The sequence below is a fragment of the Malaclemys terrapin genome, chromosome 5 (genome assembly GCF_027887155.1).
Source record: "Malaclemys terrapin pileata isolate rMalTer1 chromosome 5, rMalTer1.hap1, whole genome shotgun sequence".
NCBI classification, from domain to species: domain Eukaryota; kingdom Metazoa; phylum Chordata; order Testudines; family Emydidae; genus Malaclemys; species Malaclemys terrapin.
Window position 1 is genome coordinate 141,356,079 of NC_071509.1, and position 20,575 is coordinate 141,376,653.

Consider the following 20,575-nt stretch of genomic DNA (forward strand, 5'->3'; position numbering starts at 1 on the left):
TTCTGGTTTTTCTACTTGCATAGTCTTTTAATAAGTCAGTGAAATCTAAATTTTTTGCAATAGTACTTTCAATTGAAATTAATGCGAGTCCTGACAAATGATTTTGAGACATGGTGGACCTCAAATAATTTTTTAGTAATTTCAGTTTTGAGAAACTGCGCTTACCAGAAGCCACTGATACTGGTAATGGTAAAAGAATGCGTAATGCTATAGCAGTGTTTGGAGTGAAAAAATCATTTCTTGCTATAAATTCTAATACTTTTAGAGGAGAAGTTTTAGGACTTATTAGTTCAGATAAAGCTATTAATTCATCATACAATTCTACTGCATCAATGTCAGCAGCGTTATCAGTACTAAGCGCTAAATGTAGGTCTTGGCAGTGCTTCATGAGGTCTTCTTTGGAAAACTGATTTTTAATATTTCCAATATCGTATAAAAATTCAAAAGTTTCACAATGACTATGCAACTGACAAAATCTTTCTTCAATGGAAGTTATAGCTACATCCAAAATACAATAGAAACATTCAACTTTAAACCTTTCCTTTGGATCAAGAATAGGATCATCATGAACCTCATAACAAAACTATCTTGTTTTTTTCCGAGGACGAATGAATTGTTGAGGTGCAAACGTCGGTTCAAAATCAAGATCCTCTGCTATTGTTGTTGCTTCTTTGACAGTTTCTTCAAATCCTTCATCTGAATGGTATTTTTTTAAATATACCAGCGTTTTATTCAAAATCATCTTTGCCTCAGATATGTCTATAGTTATGTTCTGCATAACTTTGCTGGTCAAATTAATTTGATTTAGAATATTATGCCAAATAACCGTGCAACATGAAAATTGAAACTGCATCATTTTCTGAGCCAATGTTTCAGCTTCATATTGAAATGAAGGATCATACAACAAGTCCTGGCTTATTTCGAATAGTGCATCGTAAATCTCTCCTGATGAATATCGGAATGGTCTAATAGCGTTTATCCTGCTTTCCCATCTAATTTGACTTAGAGGTTTAGTGTGAGTTTTTGTTCAAGATGCTTCTTCAAGACTGCCCAACAGTGTGTGGAAACACTAAAAAAGCTGTAAATTGCTTGCACTGTGGTAAAATATGAAACGGCATCTTTAGATGATTTGGTGGCATCACTGACAACCAAATTGAGTGAATGCGCATGGCAAGGAATGAAAAAAGCACGATTGTTTAAATTCAGTATTCTTTGCTGTACACCTGCATGTCGTCCTTGCATGTTTGAGCCCTTATCGTACCCTTGGCCGCGCATATTTTCTAAAGGTATTCCACAGTGTTCCAATCTCTGTAGAATTACATCATTGAGGGCTTTCCCAGTAGTTTCGTTCACTGGTATAAATTCTAGAAAGTGTTCACAAATTTTCATTTCTGCATTTTCATCAATTTTCAGAAATCGTAAAACTATTGACATTTGCTCGTTTTTGCTCAGATCTTGAGTACAATCAACTATAATTGAGTAATATTTGTCATGTTTCAAATTCGATAACATTTCATTACGCACGCCATTAGAAATTAATTCTATCATCTCATTTTGTGTATTTTTACCCAAATAATGAGTGTGAATCTCTCCAGCTTTCACTCTTCGTACATGTTCAGCCATAACATTATCAAATTTTAATTTATCAACCAATTTTAAGAAATTTCCATTGTTATTCTCATATAAAATATCCGAGGATCCACGGAATGCGAGGCACTGTTCGGCTAGGAAATTAATGATTGCTAGTAAACGTTCCAACACTGCTTGCCAACGTAGAATTTCTGAATTTAGTTGACGTTGCTGTACTGCATCGATTGTTGTACTGGAACATAATCTGTTTGACAGCTCGATCCAATTTGTCAATGAGCGTAAATGATTTTTTTATGTTTCATGTTCTTTCAAATGCTGATGCAAATTTTTCCAGTCATTAAAACCTGCAGTTGCCAGAAGAATGTCTGAGTTACAGAACAGTTTGCAGCAAAAACAAAAAACTACATCTTTGGTCTGTGAATACACTAACCATGATCTATTAATTTGTTTCCCATTTTTCATTTTTTTCTTCATACTGGATGGCATAAATTGATGATTTGACTCATTAAATGGATATTCAAATGTAGGATCTAGTTTTGAAGAACCTTTTTTCACAATAATCATTCGCATTGCATCAGTAATTATTGTCGGCCATGTACTTGGATCCGATCCTATGTCAGTCGCTCCACTTTCCAATAATTGTTCTTCAGTTTTAGATTTGGATACCAGTTCTTCATTTCTGGACTCTTCAGCTAAAGTAGTAAATCTTTGGATGGATTATGATTGTTTGTCTTTATTAGTTAGCGAAGATAATCTTTGGTCAGATTGTTGTTCATCTTTATCAGTTGATAAAGGTAATCTTTGGTTCGATTGGTCTTCATCAGTTGATGAATAATCACCTTCAATGCATTGCTTAGAGCTTTCTCCTTGATTGTCGACTTTTTTAAAATACTTTTTTGAAGTACGAGATAGTTTTTCTAATTCTTTTTGCCGTTTCTCTCTTTGTTGCCAGTAGGCAGCACCGGAAAGTCGTTTTCGTTTTTGTCCCGGCATTTTAGCCCTATAACCACTTGCACTGACGCGAAACGGAAATTAGCGCGAATGGGGCCAATAGAGCAGCACAGTACACGCACATAATTGTGATTTGAGTGACCGTGTCACAACGCGACATGATATTTTTCACGTCACGCTCCTATTGCAGTGCTGTACTTGCTGTAGGTAAGGCGCTTGTCATTGGGGCGAGAGAGCTCCCCACGAGCTCAGATACACACTGGACCCAGCCCTGCTGGCGTTTTCCCAGCCCTGAGGCTGCCCAGCTGGGAGCCCGAGGGGTATACAATGGAGAGAGCTCTGGGGCTGGAGGAGCCAAGGAAGAGGTGCTGGGCTTGCTGGACAGATGCTGTCCCTCTCTGCCAGATCGCTCGTCCCCTGCAGGGGGGGAGGCAGAAGGAGAGTCCAGGCACCGGCGCGCTGTGCGGGGCTGGAGAGGGAGGTGGCAGCCTCTGGGGCTCCAGCAGGCAGAAGCTCCCCAGGGGTCCCAGGGACCCTCCTGCCCGAGGAGGAGCGGCCCACCCGGGTGCCATGTTCCACCATCCTTTGCAGCCGGGGCAGGGCCGCGCTACCGGCTCCCACCTGGGACGGGGCCACTGACCGTGAGAGAGCACTGGGGACAAGCCAAGGAGGAGCGACCTGTCCTCTGCAGCCAGGACAGGGCCGCACTACCGGCTCCTGCCGCTCTCCCATGGTCAGCGGCCGCCCCCGACCTCCCTCGGGTGGGAGCCGGTAGTGCAGCCCTCCCCCGGCTGCAGAGGACGGGCCGCTCTTCCTGGGCTTGTCCCCACTGTTCTCCCGTGGTCAGCGGCCACCCCCCAGGCAGGAGCAGGTAGCGCGACCCTGCCCCAGCTGCAGAGGATGGGCCGCTCCTCCTCAGCTTGCAGCACTGGGGACAAGCCGAGGAGGAGCGGCCCATCCTCTGCAGCCGGGGCAGGGCCGCGCTACCAGCTCCCGCCTGGGGGGGTGGCCACTGCCTGTGGGAGAGCGGCAGGGGTATGGTCCCCACTTAGCCAGCTCCCTGCCCCGCCGCACCCCGGCAGCAGAACAACAAGCTGTTTACCGCCCCCTGGGGCGGTCAGGATCCAGCCCAGGACGCTGCCTCAGGTTTGAGCTGAGGCCCCAGCATTATGCCACGCCATATATTTTGCCGCCCCAAGCACCTGCTTGTTTAGCTGGTGCCTAGAGCTGCCCCTGGAGTCAGGGCATTGTTATTGTCTTCCTGGCTCATTATCCCCCTTTCTGTGGATTTGTCAGGTAAAGCCCAGGACAGGTGAGCAGCCACCTGACTGAGTTTATCCAGATGGTGCAGTACTGAGAAGTTCTGATGTAGGTGATCAGCCCATCCATAACATCGGTGCCCTACCCGCATGGTGTTAACAAAATGGTGGTTAGTGTGTAATGAGAACGTGCAGCCATACAAATAACAATGACACCTTTCACATACCCATATGCATGCTAGGGCCTCCCGCTCCCCGATGGATATTTCTGCTCAGCCGAGGAGAGAACTTGGGAGGCAGATGCCACAGGTTATTCCACCCCTTGGTGGATCTGGGAGAGCACAGCACTGAAAGCTACAGCTGAGGCATCATGCATGATAAAAGCAAGGGCTCGTAAGGCAAAGTGTGCGAATGCAGGAGCTGATGTCGTCCGTTGTTTGAGCACAGCATTGGGTGTGGGATGAAAATGTGCTGCGACTGCCCTTAAATGCCTCCTATTACAGTGTGCCCATCTCCGGAATGGAGACGATCCGAAAGCCTTTGGTAACTAGCACAGGGAGTAGAAGTTCATGCTGGTGAGCTTCAGGTGCCACTTCCAGACCAGGAGCCATCAAGTACACATCAAATGCTGTGATCCACCTGGGCCATGGCAAGGATGGGTTCCCGGTAGCATCAGAATGCGGCAGGTGCAGTCACAGAGAGTGGAAATTGTACAGCAGCTGGGGGCACAGTTGGGTCCGACATCTCATCACCACTGTGCTATTCCAGTAATTTGAAGACCACTCAGGTTTAAATGCAAACAAGAAAAAACTTCCTGTTTTCTTAAAGGAGCCATGCCTCATAAGCAGCTGTTCCCAAATACTCCAGGTGTTGCACTCTCTTCAAAGGTGGCAGATCAGCTGTGCTGCCCAAGGAGAGATTCCTCCAGCTAGAGGAACAATACCTCCTAGAGCTCCAGCTGCTACAGGGTAACACTGCACTTCCACCAACATGAGTCTGCACTGTAAATGCACTAGTGAGCCCCATGGCATTTATCTGTTCAGTGCAGGTTTAGCCTGTCTGGAGATTGGAGATTGCTGATAAATTGGACTATGTTTTTTTTAAAAGCAGAATCCAATTTTGCAGCTGTAACTTGGCTAGCTAGATGTAGATGCATCCTCAGTTAATTGGGCAAATGAAATTTCCCCCACAAAATTGAAGATTTGGGTTAAGGGCACTTAAAAATGTTGGCTGATCCATTGTAATTATTATTCTTATGAGATACTTATATTGCTGTAGTGCCCTCTGGCCATAACCAGCTTGGAGGTGCATTGTGCCAGGCAACTTACAAACATGCAATATCTTTACCATGTGGCCTTGGGTACAATCTCATGGTTTTGGTCAAAGAACCTCACTTCCATTTCCCTTCACGTCAGCACTGGGAGTGTTTGGTGCTTCCGAATCGAGGATTGTCACATGGGACTCTCCTCATTTTCCAAATGATCGGAATGAGTCTTATTATACATATATTATCATCTAAATAGGCAAGCCAGACTCAGGGTGCGTCTACATGGCAGCAGGCTGTCTAGTTTCCAGCCTAGTGCATGTACCTCTTTCCAAGATGGAGATTATACCTGCAGCTGTAGTATGGACATATCCATAGGTGGGTGGGGAGACAGGGGCCCAAGGTCAGTATCAGAGCCAGGAATAGAGAACCTATGTCTCCTGGGCTGTATCTTGGTGTCCAATGCACTAGGCCACACTGCCTCTCTAAATGTCAGTCAGCCTCAGACTGGCTCAACAGTTCACGCATTCTCCTGAGGGAAGAGAGACACCAAGTGAATCCTCAGCATCACCCTTCCTGCAGCTAACTGTATTCCCACTGAAGACGTCCAATACTTTTCACACTAGACTCTGCCTGACTCGTAAACAGTGAAAGGAGAGTGACTGTAAGAGTGCACACCCTGGTGGGCCTCATGACAATGATTACACACCGCTTTCATTAACATCTATTTATTTTTAAACAATTCAGAAAGAGTTATTCCTTATTTTATTGAAATCACCCTGCCAGGGCACCTGGAGAAACACAAGCAGAAGAGGAATATCGTTATTCTAATATCTTAATGTGCTTGTTAAAGGTATTTAAAACATTTCAGGCATTTTTAATGGACAGGCTATTATATAACTTGTAAAAACTGGCAATGGGTATTTCAGATGATAATTAACTTGTTACAAGGTGAATTTGCCAAAGAAAGGTGATGTAACCAAAGGAGGGAGGGATACCTCAGTGGTTTGTGCATTGGCCTGCTAAACCCAAGGTTATGAGTTCAATCTTTGAGGAGGCCACTTAGGGATCTGGGGCAAAATCAGTACTTGGTCCTGCTAGTGGAGGCAACAGGCTGCACTCAATGACCTTTCAGGGTCCCTTCCAGCTCCATGAGATGGGTATATCTCCATATATATATATTACATCCTTAAAATGTTCAATATTCCTTTCCTCCCTAAAAAATGCACAGAAGCTTTAGGGTTAAAGTATTATCTAAAGTTTGCATTTTAGCATTCAATAAAGTTGTTGAAAGCAAAGTCCATTTTGTTTTCTGTAAGCACATGAAAGAGTATAGAACTGGCACCACACATTTTATTGGCATCTCTTAGCCTTCAGTGAGCTTATACTCCCCAAAGGAGTAGAATTAATATTCAAGGACAGGAATATAATATTTTAGTGATGCTGAAGAGCAAAACCCATTAACAGTTATAGATTCTGCTTCGTGGCCTTGAACTAGGGCACAATCAGTGTGTGCTATTCTCATACAGTATATCAAGACTTTCAGTGTTGCTATGTATTAGTCCTGTTTTCTATGAGGTTTTCACCAAGTCTGTATTTAAAATGTTACAGAGGTGAGCAGTAAAATCCAGTCCTTTGTGCCTTATCTTCTTCAGTTCATTCAAAGGGAACATAGGCCAATGCTGGGTAGTTTTGAAAGCCACTCCTTAAAGAAGAATAAAATCATAGTTCCACCAAGACTTTATTTTTGTGACTCAACAAAAGAATTATGCTTTCAGTAGGTTAGTGGTGGATCTGAAAACGGTGTTGGAATTGTAGGCTGTCACTTTAATTTGTAAGGGGTTTTCTGGTCCTGCTGGCAGGATAGGGTGTTCTGGAGGGAAATGTGCAGAATCAGTTTGGAAAGAAACAGCCTAGAACAAGGAGGGGTGAATTGTGCCTCTTTGTTTTAGGGAGCAGTCTGCTTTCTCTCTCTCTGTTTTTAGTTACTGCGTGTTATTGTTCTGGACTCTAAGAATAGAAGTAATGTTACGTTGCAGCCTTCCAGAACAAATATTTGATGTTTTTCCCTAACTTCTTTGTGTGTATGCCATGAACATAACAAAGCACATCTGTTAAATTAATCTTTCCCATGAACAAATTGGGCCCAAATTTTTATCTCACTTCTACAAAGCTATATCAGGAATAACTCCACTTAAATCAATGAGTCTGATTTTCATTTGTGCTAAGGCCCCACCACTATGTCACTGTAAAAGGGCCACTCATGTGAAGGCCAAAGGGGTGTAAAAAGACCAGTGGGTAAGTGAGATTCAATCTCAACAGGTTGACAGTGGTGTAAAAGTTGTGTGAGATCAAATTTAGCTCAATGTTTCAAATTTCTCATCTGCTAGTAAGAGGACATATTAAAAAAACAGAAGAACAGCTTCTGAAAATGTTGCAAAGAAATCTATGTTTGCGTTAAGAAAGAAAAATATGCTGACTTTCAGAGTTTGCTGCTTCAGGGCATATTATAAATGGAGAGGGATATATCTCATAAACGGGAAAATCAAAGCCACAGAGAACTTGGATGTCACCAAAATAGATTCTGAGATGGAATCATTTGGAGTTATGTTAAACTCTGATGGAAGATTTATACCAGATGTATCTACAGCAAGAATACTCAAGTCTCCATTGCTATAAAAAACTGTAACATGAGTGTGACCTGTAAAGCAAAATAAGGCTTTTGAAGAAGAAAAAAAGCACAAATGGGTCATACATAATATTCCCTTTATAAATAGTTTATAAAGAGTTAATAAATGATTAATAGATGTTTTAAGCACGTGAGTTGTATGTGGCAATATAGATGGTTGTAAGCCCATCAGCAGAATGTGTTATCTATAGTTATAAGCCATAGCTATAAAAAATCTATTGTGCTGTTGAACTTTATAACAATTAATGGACCATCTGTTTAAACATCTGTTAATCACTTATTAATCCTTTATACATGGACCAATAATATAAAGTGTGACTCAAACTGGTGAAAGTCAAGTACATTTTAATGTGGAGCTTCCCTTACAGTTTATCATGAGATACTTCTCCAATATCGGTAAGAGCTCTTTAATTTTGCACTTTTGCATCAATGCTTCTTACCTGAAGGACATTCACCACCTTTGAAAATCAGGCCACTTAATTATTTGATTGTAAATTCTAGTCTCCAAATATGTATAATAAAGAAACAATTTAAAAAAACATACATGAGCTTTAGTGCATGAGTTATTGTCTAACATCATCCTGTTACTCATATGTATCTTTGATGGAATCCTGTTCCTTTGTACAACATGATGTGCTTCTGAAAACACTGCATATGACCATATAGTAGGGTGATAATAATTTTAAATTTAAATGCCAAAAAATGATCAGGGTCATGAATGCCGGTAAAATAGCAGTTTCACAGTAAAATAGAAGAAGATAGAAATTGTTTTCCTTCAATCAAAGCTGCAGGTTTTAAAATCATGTAAATAATATTACACACAAAATGCTATGTTAAAAGAACATTAATAATGTTGCAAAGTCAAGTTAAGAAATGTTTATGAGCCTCTTTTGGGTCGATGCATTCTGATACAGTCTTTAATTACATCATCACATATTATTTTGTCCACAGGTCCCCTCCTTGGGAATGAGACATTTTGCCAGAGGATTTCACGGATGTCTGCTGACAGCAGGGGGATGGTGAGACTCAGGACTCTTGGGTTCCATTCCAGGCTCTGTAAGGGAGTGTGCTCTAGTGGGCACAGACTCTTCTGCTCATTTTCCCCAAGTCTGACCTTTTCTGTCCCTTCCCCTCCAACCTCCCTGTCCTGTCTCTTCCTTACCTCAGTCTTCTTCTCACCTATCCAGTCCCAGTTTCCTGTCCTCAGGCTTCTCATTCCAGTCCCAATCTCCTTGCCCAGCTAGTCCTGGTCGTCTCCTCCCAGCTCCTCATCTGATTGGTCTCTTCCCATCTTCCCTCCTGCCAAACCTGCAATGACCTGAAAGTCCACCTTCCCCATCTGCATTGACTCCTTCTCTTAATCTCCCTCCCTGGGCTCCTCATCCAATTTAAGTGCCTCTCCACCCCTGCTAATGTTCCAGTCTCTTTGCCCAGCCTTTGCCAGTTCTTCCCCAACACCCCCAACTCCTTGTCAGATCTGTCTCCCTTCCCACCCCACAACCCCTTTGTCCCAGTGCTTCCCAGGCCCAGTTTCCTTGTCCAGTCAGGCCCAGTTTCCACCCCTGGTCCTCCTCACCCCTGCCAAATTTCAAATCTCTGGTTTAAAGCACGGGGGATTGGATCTGTTCAAAGAAAAGCTTTCCAGAACTTTTTAACATGGGCAAAAGAATGTATTTTTCTCTAAACTCATTCTCAGAAATGGCTGCACCTTTTTGGCTGAAATTTTCTCTATAGATTCAGTCTGAGGCAGCCACCAGGCATGGAACATTTCAGCCTGAACACTTGAAGACTGACAAAGTTATAAACAACTGAAGACAGCATCTTATACTGAGTAGTGTTGGACAACCTTAATAATAGGTGCCACCAGATCTGCCTGTAGTAACCAAAATTAACTTCATTTTATGGGAAGGAAGTAAATTTGAGAGATGGGATGAAGAGGTGTATGTGTACATGTAATACTAGAGATTGTTCACTCTCTAAGTTGGAAGCAAAAGTTATGATCCAACACAGAACATGGAGCTATTAAACCCTTTAGTAATGCTACAAAAAGCAGAAAAAAAATAAAATTCTCTTTGTTTAGTACCATGGCAACCATCAAGACAGGTCTTTTTCCACATTCTTATTCAATGGTCAGGCCCTGATAATGTTCCTTGGGGAAATGTGTTTGCCTCCCCTTCCTGCCCCTCCCCCATGCACACTCCATTTGTGCCTCTTTTTCACATACCTTGGTGAATAGTTTATTTTCATAAACCATGAGCTGGCAAATGAATTAGGGCCAAATGACGACAATGTGGATTGCCATTAGGTTTTAATTGCATTGAGCTCCTCCGCTGCTCAGTGAATGGCTGTGTTTTTCATTGGTTCCATTCAAAACCACGGCAGAAAAGACCTGACAGTAGTCAGTGCTGGTTATCCTTCCCATTGTAAAGTGAGTGCCAAGAAGACAGGAAAGCGTCACCTGAAACACTGACATTCAGTTCCTTTCTCAGAAGTGACAAGCTCCTGGCAACACTCCCTCCCTCCACCAAGGACATGTACCATGGCATCTCTCGCTCCACCAAGGCAGCCTCTCAAAACTGCCTCAGGATACGTGTGAGGGGCCAAGGCATGGGGTCACTCTCTGTTTACTCCTCCCTGTGCTGCTCCAAAGCCCATTGGACTCAAGTGGGAGTCTTTCCATTGTCTTCAATGTTCTTATGTGCAGTGCCCAGCACAATGGGGCTCTGAAAGCAATTAAGAAATAGACTAGCAACACAAGTTGCAATGCTGTCCTGTCTTAAAGGTACAAAGGTTTTCTCTGCGATTGATTGTCCACAGCTTTACTTACAGAGAAGTTAACTGGAGAAAGTACTTCATTTTCCAGAAGTGCGTACCAGCCAAGAAGCAAGAGAGATCTGTTTCTGAGCTGGAATTTCACAGTGAAATTGGAACATACGATGCAATTTATACATGAGACCTCAATCCCCAATAGGAGTGCAAAGGCCTAAAATTATGTTTTATAGATTAGAGTCCAGGGTTTTCTGTGCCAGAGGGAGAACTGGGGAAAACCACATGCACTTTAATTGCATTCATTGTAGGTCTGGCAATGAGGAGAGGTCACTGCCAAGGAACTCTACAGAATGTTCAAAGTCAGTTTTTATCTTCCCCGTTATTTATTGATGGTATAGATTGATTTATAAAGGACCCAGCTAGATGCAATGTCTGGGATGCTGCATAATAGTACATGAAACCAAACAAAACAATCAATGTACATGGAATGTTAAGTGTTGGCCCTTAAACCCTTTACTGGGTGCTTTTAATTGCTCTTGTAGTGTAATAGGGCCCTACTAACAGTTGTGCAGGAGGTCAGACTAGATTATCATAATGGTCCCTCCTGATCTTAAAGTCTATGCCTCTATAAAAGAAAGTGATCCTTACAGTCTCAGCTGGCTGTTGTACAGAAACAATTATGCTACATAGGCTTGCTTCACACAGACATTTTTATTGTTACAACTAGATTTTTGTTTTTAACTCTAGTAACCATATTGAATTATGGAGTTGCTCAAATAGATTCAATATAATTGCCTCAGTGGAATGCAGGTGACTAGTGACTGTACTTCAGCTCTGGCCAAATGCCCATGGAGACTCTAAAGCAGGTAACTTTGAAGTCTCATCCTACATTTCCCAGTGAGCAGACACACTAGCCTAGATTTTCCAAAGACCTCAGCAACCAACAGCTCTTGTTTAGGCTCTTAAGGGCCATCTTTTCAAAGGCCAGCCTTTCTGGTTCTGCTGCACTCTGCAAAGGGTAAGGGAGATGAAGGAATTTGTGAAGAAATTCCTCACCCTGTAACATAAGGTGAGCGGGGAGCTGTATAATAAGACTCATTCCGATCATTTGGAAAATGAGGAGAGTCCCATGTGACAATCCTCGATTCGGAAGCACCAAACACTCCCAGTGCTGACGTGAAGGGAAATGGAAGTGAGGTTCTTTGACCAAAACCATGAGATTGTACCCAAGGCCACATGGTAAAGATATTGCATGTTTGTAAGTTGCCTGGCACAATGCACCTCCAAGCTGGTTATGGCCAGAGGGCACTACAGCAATATAAGTATCTCATAAGAATAATAATTACAATGGATCAGCCAACATTTTTAAGTGCCCTTAACCCAAATCTTCAATTTTGTGGGGGAAATTTCATTTGCCCAATTAACTGAGGATGCATCTACATCTAGCTAGCCAAGTTACAGCTGCAAAATTGGATTCTGCTTTTAAAAAAAACATAGTCCAATTTATCAGCAATCTCCAATCTCCAGACAGGCTAAACCTGCACTGAACAGATAAATGCCATGGGGCTCACTAGTGCATTTACAGTGCAGACTCATGTTGGTGGAAGTGCAGTGTTACCCTGTAGCAGCTGGAGCTCTAGGAGGTATTGTTCCTCTAGCTGGAGGAATCTCTCCTTGGGCAGCACAGCTGATCTGCCACCTTTGAAGAGAGTGCAACACCTGGAGTATTTGGGAACAGCTGCTTATGAGGCATGGCTCCTTTAAGAAAACAGGAAGTTTTTTCTTGTTTGCATTTAAACCTGAGTGGTCTTCAAATTACTGGAATAGCACAGTGGTGATGAGATGTCGGACCCAACTGTGCCCCCAGCTGCTGTACAATTTCCACTCTCTGTGACTGCACCTGCCGCATTCTGATGCTACCGGGAACCCATCCTTGCCATGGCCCAGGTGGATCACAGCATTTGATGTGTACTTGATGGCTCCTGGTCTGGAAGTGGCACCTGAAGCTCACCAGCATGAACTTCTACTCCCTGTGCTAGTTACCAAAGGCTTTCGGATCGTCTCCATTCCGGAGATGGGCACACTGTAATAGGAGGCATTTAAGGGCAGTCGCAGCACATTTTCATCCCACACCCAATGCTGTGCTCAAACAACGGACGACATCAGCTCCTGCATTCGCACACTTTGCCTTACGAGCCCTTGCTTTTATCATGCATGATGCCTCAGCTGTAGCTTTCAGTGCTGTGCTCTCCCAGATCCACCAAGGGGTGGAATAACCTGTGGCATCTGCCTCCCAAGTTCTCTCCTCGGCTGAGCAGAAATATCCATCGGGGAGCGGGAGGCCCTAGCATGCATATGGGTATGTGAAAGGTGTCATTGTTATTTGTAATAACGATATTCCTCTTCTGCTTGTGTTTCTCCAGGTGCCCTGGCAGGGTGATTTCAATAAAATAAGGAATAACTCTTTCTGAATTGTTTAAAAATAAATAGATGTTAATGAAAGCGGTGTGTAATCATTGTCATGAGGCCCACCAGGGTGTGCACTCTTACAGTCACTCTCCTTTCACTGTTTACGAGTCAGGCAGAGTCTAGTGTGAAAAGTATTGGACGTCTTCAGTGGGAATACAGTTAGCTGCAGGAAGGGTGATGCTGAGGATTCACTTGGTGTCTCTCTTCCCTCAGGAGAATGCGTGAACTGTTGAGCCAGTCTGAGGCTGACTGACATTTAGAGAGGCAGTGTGGCCTAGTGCATTGGACACCAAGATACAGCCCAGGAGACCTAGGTTCTCTATTCCTGGCTCTGATACTGACCTTGGGCCCCTGTCTCCCCACCCACCTATGGATATGTCTATACTACAGCTGCAGGTATAACCTCCATCTTGGAAAGAGGTACATGCACTAGGCTGGAAACTAGACAGCCTGCTGCCATGTAGACGCACCCTGAGTCTGGCTTGCCTATTTAGATGATCGCCTCTTTGGGTCAGTGAGTGTGTCCAACTATACAGAGTGTCTAGTACAACAGGCCTCTTGGAGTACCTGTAATGTAAATGACAATGATCCTAACAGATGGAAGTTGGCATCAAGATCCCCCTGTACAGAGAGGATAGCTCTGATGTCCTATCCAGACTGCAACCAACTGCCTACATCCTGCTGGCCTTAAATCCCCCGGAAGCTTCAGTAGCTACACTGTTCTTCTTCGCTTCTTGTCCTAGGCTGTTGTACATCTGGGGATTCTCCAAGTAAAAAGTTCTGTATACATGCGTAATACTGTTGTTATTGGTCATTAGTGCATATCCGGTGGAGGGCATGCTTAGCTACCTGACTATAAATATCAACAAGCACCTTTGATGGAGCCTTCTGGTCTTCCCATAAGTTAAAATTCTGCAAAACACAAATTTTCATTTAAAAGGAAATGTAAACTTATAGCACGCTTGGCTACAAAGAAAATCTTCTGAATGTGCACCAGTGCCATGCTGTCTGACTGAGTCTGCAGTAGGTAGACTGAAACTGGGATTTTTAATAGGGAGTAAGGGAGCGAGGTGCGCAGCTCCGCTTGGAAGCCTATAGGAGTCGGGCACATTTGAAAAGCGATCCTGAAATAATAGCTGTAAGAGATGGGTAATCTGGCCCAATTTACTGCTGAGTGAGCTGTTAATGCTGAGACCTAATGCTGATAACTGAAATGTCCACGTTAATTTTATCAGAAACCTCCACTAACTTGTGCTTACATTGCTGCTGGATGCAGTGGTGACGGTAGTAGAGCACTGACAGAGGGCCAGCTCAACAAAAATGTCCCTCCAATGGTGATCACATTGCAGTGATGTCCTTTCTTTCTCTGACTCCTATTGCATTGTTCATTTGGCAGCTGTATGTTCCCACCTGCTCAGGAGAAGGGATAAAGGGGGAGGATGTTACAAGGAGAGAAAGGAGCCGTTCCTAACATAACATAAGAACATAAGAACAGCCATAGTGTGCAGTGAGATCTGATACAGAATATGAAAGAGCAGCAGTGTATCCAATGCAGTACATAATATCATAAGAATGGACATACTCAGTCAGACGAAAGGTCCATCTAGCCCAGTATCCTGTCTTCAGTGGCCAATGCCAGGTGCCCCAGAGGGAATGAACAGAACAGGGAATCATCAAGTGATCCATCCCCTGTCACCCATTCCCAGCTTCTGGCAAACAGAGGCTAGGGACACCATCCCTGCCCATCCTGGCTAATAGCCATTGATGGACTTATCCTCCATGAACTTATCTAGTTCTTTTTTGAATCCTGTTATAGTCTTGGCCTTCACTACATCCTCTGACAAGGAGTTCCACAGGTTGACTGTATGTTGTGTGAAAAAAAAATACTTCCTTTTATTTATTTTAAACCTGCTGCCTATTAATTTAATTTGGTGACCCCTAGTTCTTGTGTTATGAGGAGTAAATAACACTTCTTTATTTACTTTCTCCACACCAGTCATGATTTTATAGATTTCTATCATATCCCCCCTTAGTCGTCTCTTTTCCAAGCTGAAAAGTCCCAGTCTTATTAATCTCTCCTCATAAGGAAGAACTTTTTCCAGTTCCAATATATCTTTTTTGAGATGAGGCAACCACATCTGCACGCAGTATTCAAGATGTGGGCGTACCCTGGAGTTATATAGAGGCAATATGACATTTTCTGTCTTATTATCTATCACTTTCTTAATAATTCACAACATTCTGATCCCTTTCTTGAGTGCTGCTGCTCATTGAGTGGATGTTTTCAGAGAACTATCCACAGTGACTCCAAGATCTCTTTCTTGAACGGTAACAGCTACTTTAGACCCCATCATTTTATATGTATAGTTGGGATTATGTTTCCCATTGTGTATTACTTTGCATTTATCAAAAATTCGTGGTTTTCCTGCCTGCAGCTGAAACAAAGGCCAGAAACAATAATGATCCTAAAGGAGCCAGCTTCATGTTTTCCACTAAATGCCAACTAATGCAACAATTATTTTCCTAAGCAAAATATCAGTTACTGCGCAAAGATCCTGTTTTACCCTTTGTGATAAATGAAGCGGGGGGAGGGAGAGCAGCTCCTTTTTATGGACACCCAGCCACCCAGTAGCCATAAAATCCCTCTTAGTAGCTGTTCTCTAATTGCGCTACCTGTAAAGGGTTAAAAAGTCTCACTGCTCTGCATAGGTAAAAGAAAGTGAGTGGGCCCCTTTCCAAAAGAGCCAATGGGAAGGCTAGAACTTTTTAAAATTGAACAAAGACTCCCATTTTGTCTGTCTGTTGTTCTCCCAGGGAGAGGTGAACAGGAGCTGTAAGAGCTTGGGCCATGTATGAAAAAAATATCTGTATTATACCTAGAAACTACTCATTTAGAACCGCAGATATGTAAGTAGATCAGGAAATGTCTAGGAAGACGCGATTAGGTTTATCCCTTTTCTTTCGTTATGGCTTTTGGACTCCTCTGTGCTAACCTCCGGTGCTTTTGTTTCGTTTGTAACCTTTAAGCTGGACCTCAAGAAAGCTAATCTTGGTGTTTAATTCTTGTAATTGCTCTTTTAAAATCTAGCAATAGCCTGAGTTCCCAGATGTATTCTCTTTCTTTTTTTTATTAATAACATTTACCTTTTTTAAGAACAGAATTGGATTTTTGTGTCTTAAGAGGTTGTGCACGTATTGTTTAATTAGCTGATGGCAACAGCTGATTTCCTTTTTTTTCTTTTCTTTCTCAGATCTTCCCCAGAGGGGGGTGAAAGGGCTTAAGGGTACCCCACAGGGAGGAATTCCCAAGTGAGCCTTCCTTGGCTCTCAAAGGGGTTATGCACTTGGGTGGTGGCAACATCTACCAATGCAAGGTCAGAGAAAAGCATCTGAAGAAGTGGGGGTTTTACCCACGAAAGCTTATGCCCTAATAAATCTGTTACTCTTTAAGGTACCATCGGACTCCTCATTGTTTTGTTTAGAGAAAAGCTGTAACCTTGGGAGTTGAATACAAGCCTGGAGTGGCCAGTATTAATTTTTAGAATCCTTGTGGGCCCCCATCTTCTGCATTCAAAGTGCCAGAGTGGGGAATCAGCCTTGACACCCTTGAACAGGCAGCACTGGGAGTTCTGCTATGGATCAAAGGCAGAATATGGCCCTACTGTTGTAGCCCAGCCCCACAATCTATGATACAGAAATCTAATTCAGCCCTCTCCACAGAAGGAGCATGACACCTCTGTATTAATGAGTGATAAGAAAGTCCCTGCCGTGCTTTCTTGCTTAAATACCTTTCAACGATTAAGAAGGAGGTAGCTGACTGATAAGGACATTTTGGGAGCCTATCAATTAAAGGGCATTAATATTCCCCCAGAGAAAGAGATTAAAATAATTCCATGGGGCACACGACAGTTACATTTTGAACAGGTTGATTCAAACTGTATTTCGTCTATTATGAGAGAATGTTGATTTAATTAGACAGCAGGCAGTAATCTAGCTGGACTGATATGATCCCAGGGAAAGAAAATTGCTACACATTCCCTGTAACTTGGATTTTTACTTCTTTTGTTTTGATCAGATCTTGTCTATTGCAGCGGAGTAAGTTACCGTGGTTTGTTTCCGTTATGCATGAATGTGGTATAATTTGCAACGTGCTTCAAAGTAGCTTGATCCACTTGCCATCTGATATAATGAGAGAGGCTCCTGCTCTGGTGAAGCAGTTTTGCAGCTTTAGATTGTGAAGATTCATGGCCAGTATTTCGTGGAGTTTTACGTATTCAATCATAAGCTCATCAAGATTTGCGCCACTCCAGGGAGCCAGATTGTCCTTAGGAGGTTTCTGATCTGCAGAATGATGGGATATTGGTCAGCTCTAGAGAGCTGCAATGTTAGGATCTGCGTCTGGTGTTTTCTGGCATTCAAGGTTGCTTGGATTGTGCGGGGAGGGAGTTTGTTCAGACTCATCTCTGAAAGCTGCCGCTCTCTCTTCATTCGCTGATTGCTTCATTGATATTCTTTAGGGGCTTGATTGTGCCTTTGGCCTCAGCTCTGTGTAAGGCAGGGATCTCAAACTCAAATCACCACGAAGGCCACATGAGGTCATGTACATTGGCCTGAGGGCCGCATCACTGAAACCTTTTCATACGATACAAAACTATAGTCAAAAATGAAAAAAATGAAGATTAATATAGTATGCTATTAAAAGTCAATGTATTAACTTTTTTAAAACTGTAATGTGAAGAGGGGTTTTAATAAAATATAAACACCTGTAACTATTGCTTATGTGGTCAATAACACTGATGATGGTCTACACTAACAGTCTAGCAACATAGCTGTAATGGCAGGAACTTTTTAAAGTAACTATTCATACAAAATACGTTGCCACTTTTAACAAACATTCTTCCCAACTACTCACAGCAAAGAATCATACATGCCGAACTTCATACCTCAGACTACTCATCTAGTCCATGTGTCCCCGCCCCTGCCCCGCCTCTTCCCACCCCTTCCCTGCCCCTATTCCAACCCCTTCCCCAAATCCCCGCCCCAGCTCTGCCTCTTCTCTGCCTCCTCCCCTGAGCATGCTGTGTCCCCGCTTCTCCGCCCTCCCTCCTGGAAAGTCCTAAGCACCGCCAAACAGTTCCCACCAGATCACATATGGGGGAAGTGCTGGGAGGTAGGCGGAGGAGTGGGAATGCGGCGTGCTTGAGGGAGTAAGGAGGGGGGGTGAATGGAGTTTGGCTGCCAGTGGAGTTGGCACCTATGATGGGCTGCAGGAAATAACTTGGGCTGCGTGTTTGAGAGCCCTAGGGGAGGGATGGATAGATAGCTTAGTGGTTTGAGCATTGGCCTGCTTAAACCCAGAGTTGTGAGGTCAATCTTTTAGGGGGCCATTTAGGGACGTGGGGTAAAAATCTGTCTGGGGATTGGTCCTGCTTTGAGCAGGGGGTTCAACTGGATGACCTCCTGATAGTCTATGATTCTAAGGGGTGATCTGTGGGTGTTCTGCCCTTAGGGCAACACCAGCAGCATTGTGCCTTTAGGACAGTGGTTTCCAACCTGCAGGTAGCATGTGGCCCAATTAGCACACAGCTGTGGCCCAGCTCTGTGCTAAAAATATTCTAGGTTTGCCACTCTGGTCTGGCAGGGGGTGGGGCTGGCTGGCTGAGGGGGAGACAGTGTCAGGCAGCCCTGCTGAAGTGCTCCTGCCAGCTGCAGGCCAGTGAGTGCCACAGGGGGACAGGGCGTGGGTTTGTGGGGGGCCTCAGGGCAGTGAGGGGGTGGGGGGCACTGGGCCCCATAGGCACAGGATCTAGGGGTGTACATGAGTGCTGCAGCAGCCCAGGGTTTACATGGGGCTCCACTCCCGGCCCCGCGCCTGGGGTCCTGGATGCCGGCTCTGCTCCTGGCCCCACTCAGTGGAGGGGGTCTCTGAGTGGGAGATACTGGGCATAGGGGTCTCGGGTGGGGTTAGCAGGAGGAGAGGGGGCTCTGTGGTTCTCAACCTGTGGCCCACATAAGATAAATAAGTTGAGAACCACTTCTCTAGGGCATCTCTGTTGCACTGGAGAGGAAGTAATTTATGACACTTATTGCCAGGGTGCAGCACAGCCAGCCAGCTCCACTGATCACATATGGGGGAAGGCCGGAGCCTCAGCCATGGCTTCGCCTACTCCCTCCCCCTTGGCCCTGAGGAGCACGGATCTGGAGAGCCCTAATGGCTGCAAGGTGTGTGTGTGTGTGTGTGTAATCCTACTCACCCCTGTTGTTCTGCAGGCCTGCATTAGGGGTGGGCACAATACGGTTCTGCCTACTTTTTAAATATGTGGATGATTTGTGGGTGTGGGTCTGTTATCAGTGGCCTGATCCTGCCAACGAGCAGTTCAGCCCCTGCTGACACACGGCCCTCCCGCTGTACTTGGATTTTTCCCTACTGCCCCACATCTGTTGACACTGAGGAGAGACTGACAGTTGTCCCATGTGTGTGTGTGTACGACTGTGTGAAGTGAACAGATGGGGAGGAGACCACATCGTTCCTTCCCATTGATAACTTCAATCAGGATTTCATGGGGAGCTGCACAAAAAACATAGATTTGCTAACAACCGTCAGTGATTGTTACAAACGGGGAACAAACCATCCCGATGTGCAGAAAGAAAAGCAAATATGGCAGATGACCAGCTTGGCTTATCAGTGAAATCTTCGGTGAGCTTAAATTCAAAAAGGAAGCTTACAAGAAATGGAAATTTGGACAGATAACTAGGGAGGAGTATAAAAATATTGCTCGAGCATGCAGGGGTGTAATCAGGAAGGCCAAGGCACAATTGGAGTTGCAGCTAGCAAGGAATGTGAAGGGTAACAAGAAGGGTTTCTACAGGTATGTTAGCAACAAGAAGGTCAGGGAAAGTGTGGGACCCTTACTGAATGGGGGAGGCAACATAGTGATAGATGATGTGGAAAAAGCTGAAGTACTCAATGCGTTTTTTGCCTCGGTCTTCACAGACAAGGTCAGCTCCCAGACTGCTGCACTGGGCAACACAGTATGGGGAGGAGGTGAGCAGCCCTCAGTGGTGAAAGAACAGGTTAAGGACTATTTAGAAAAGCTGGACGAGCACATGTCCATATGTCCAGATCTAATGCATCCAAGGATGCTGAGGGAGTTGGCTGCTGTGATTGCAGAGCCACTGGCCATTATCTTTGAAAATTCGTGGTGATAGGGGAGGTCCCAGACGATTGGAAAAAGGCAAATATAGTGTCCATATTTTTAAAAGGGAAGAAAGAGAACCCGGGGAACTACAGACCGGCCAACCTCACTTCAGTCCCCAGCAAAATCATGGAGTGGGTCCTCAAGGAATCCATTTAAGTCATGCCTGACAAACCTGATTGCCTTCTATGTTGAGATAACTGGCTCTGTGGGTATGGGAAAAGCGATGGATCTGATATATCTTGACTTTAGCAAAGCTTTTGATATAGCCTCCCACAGTATTCTTGCCAGCAAATTAAAGAAGTATGGGCTGGATGAATGGACTATAAGGTGGATAGAAAGCTGGCTAGATCGTTGGGCTCAATGGGTAGTGATGAATGAATGGCTC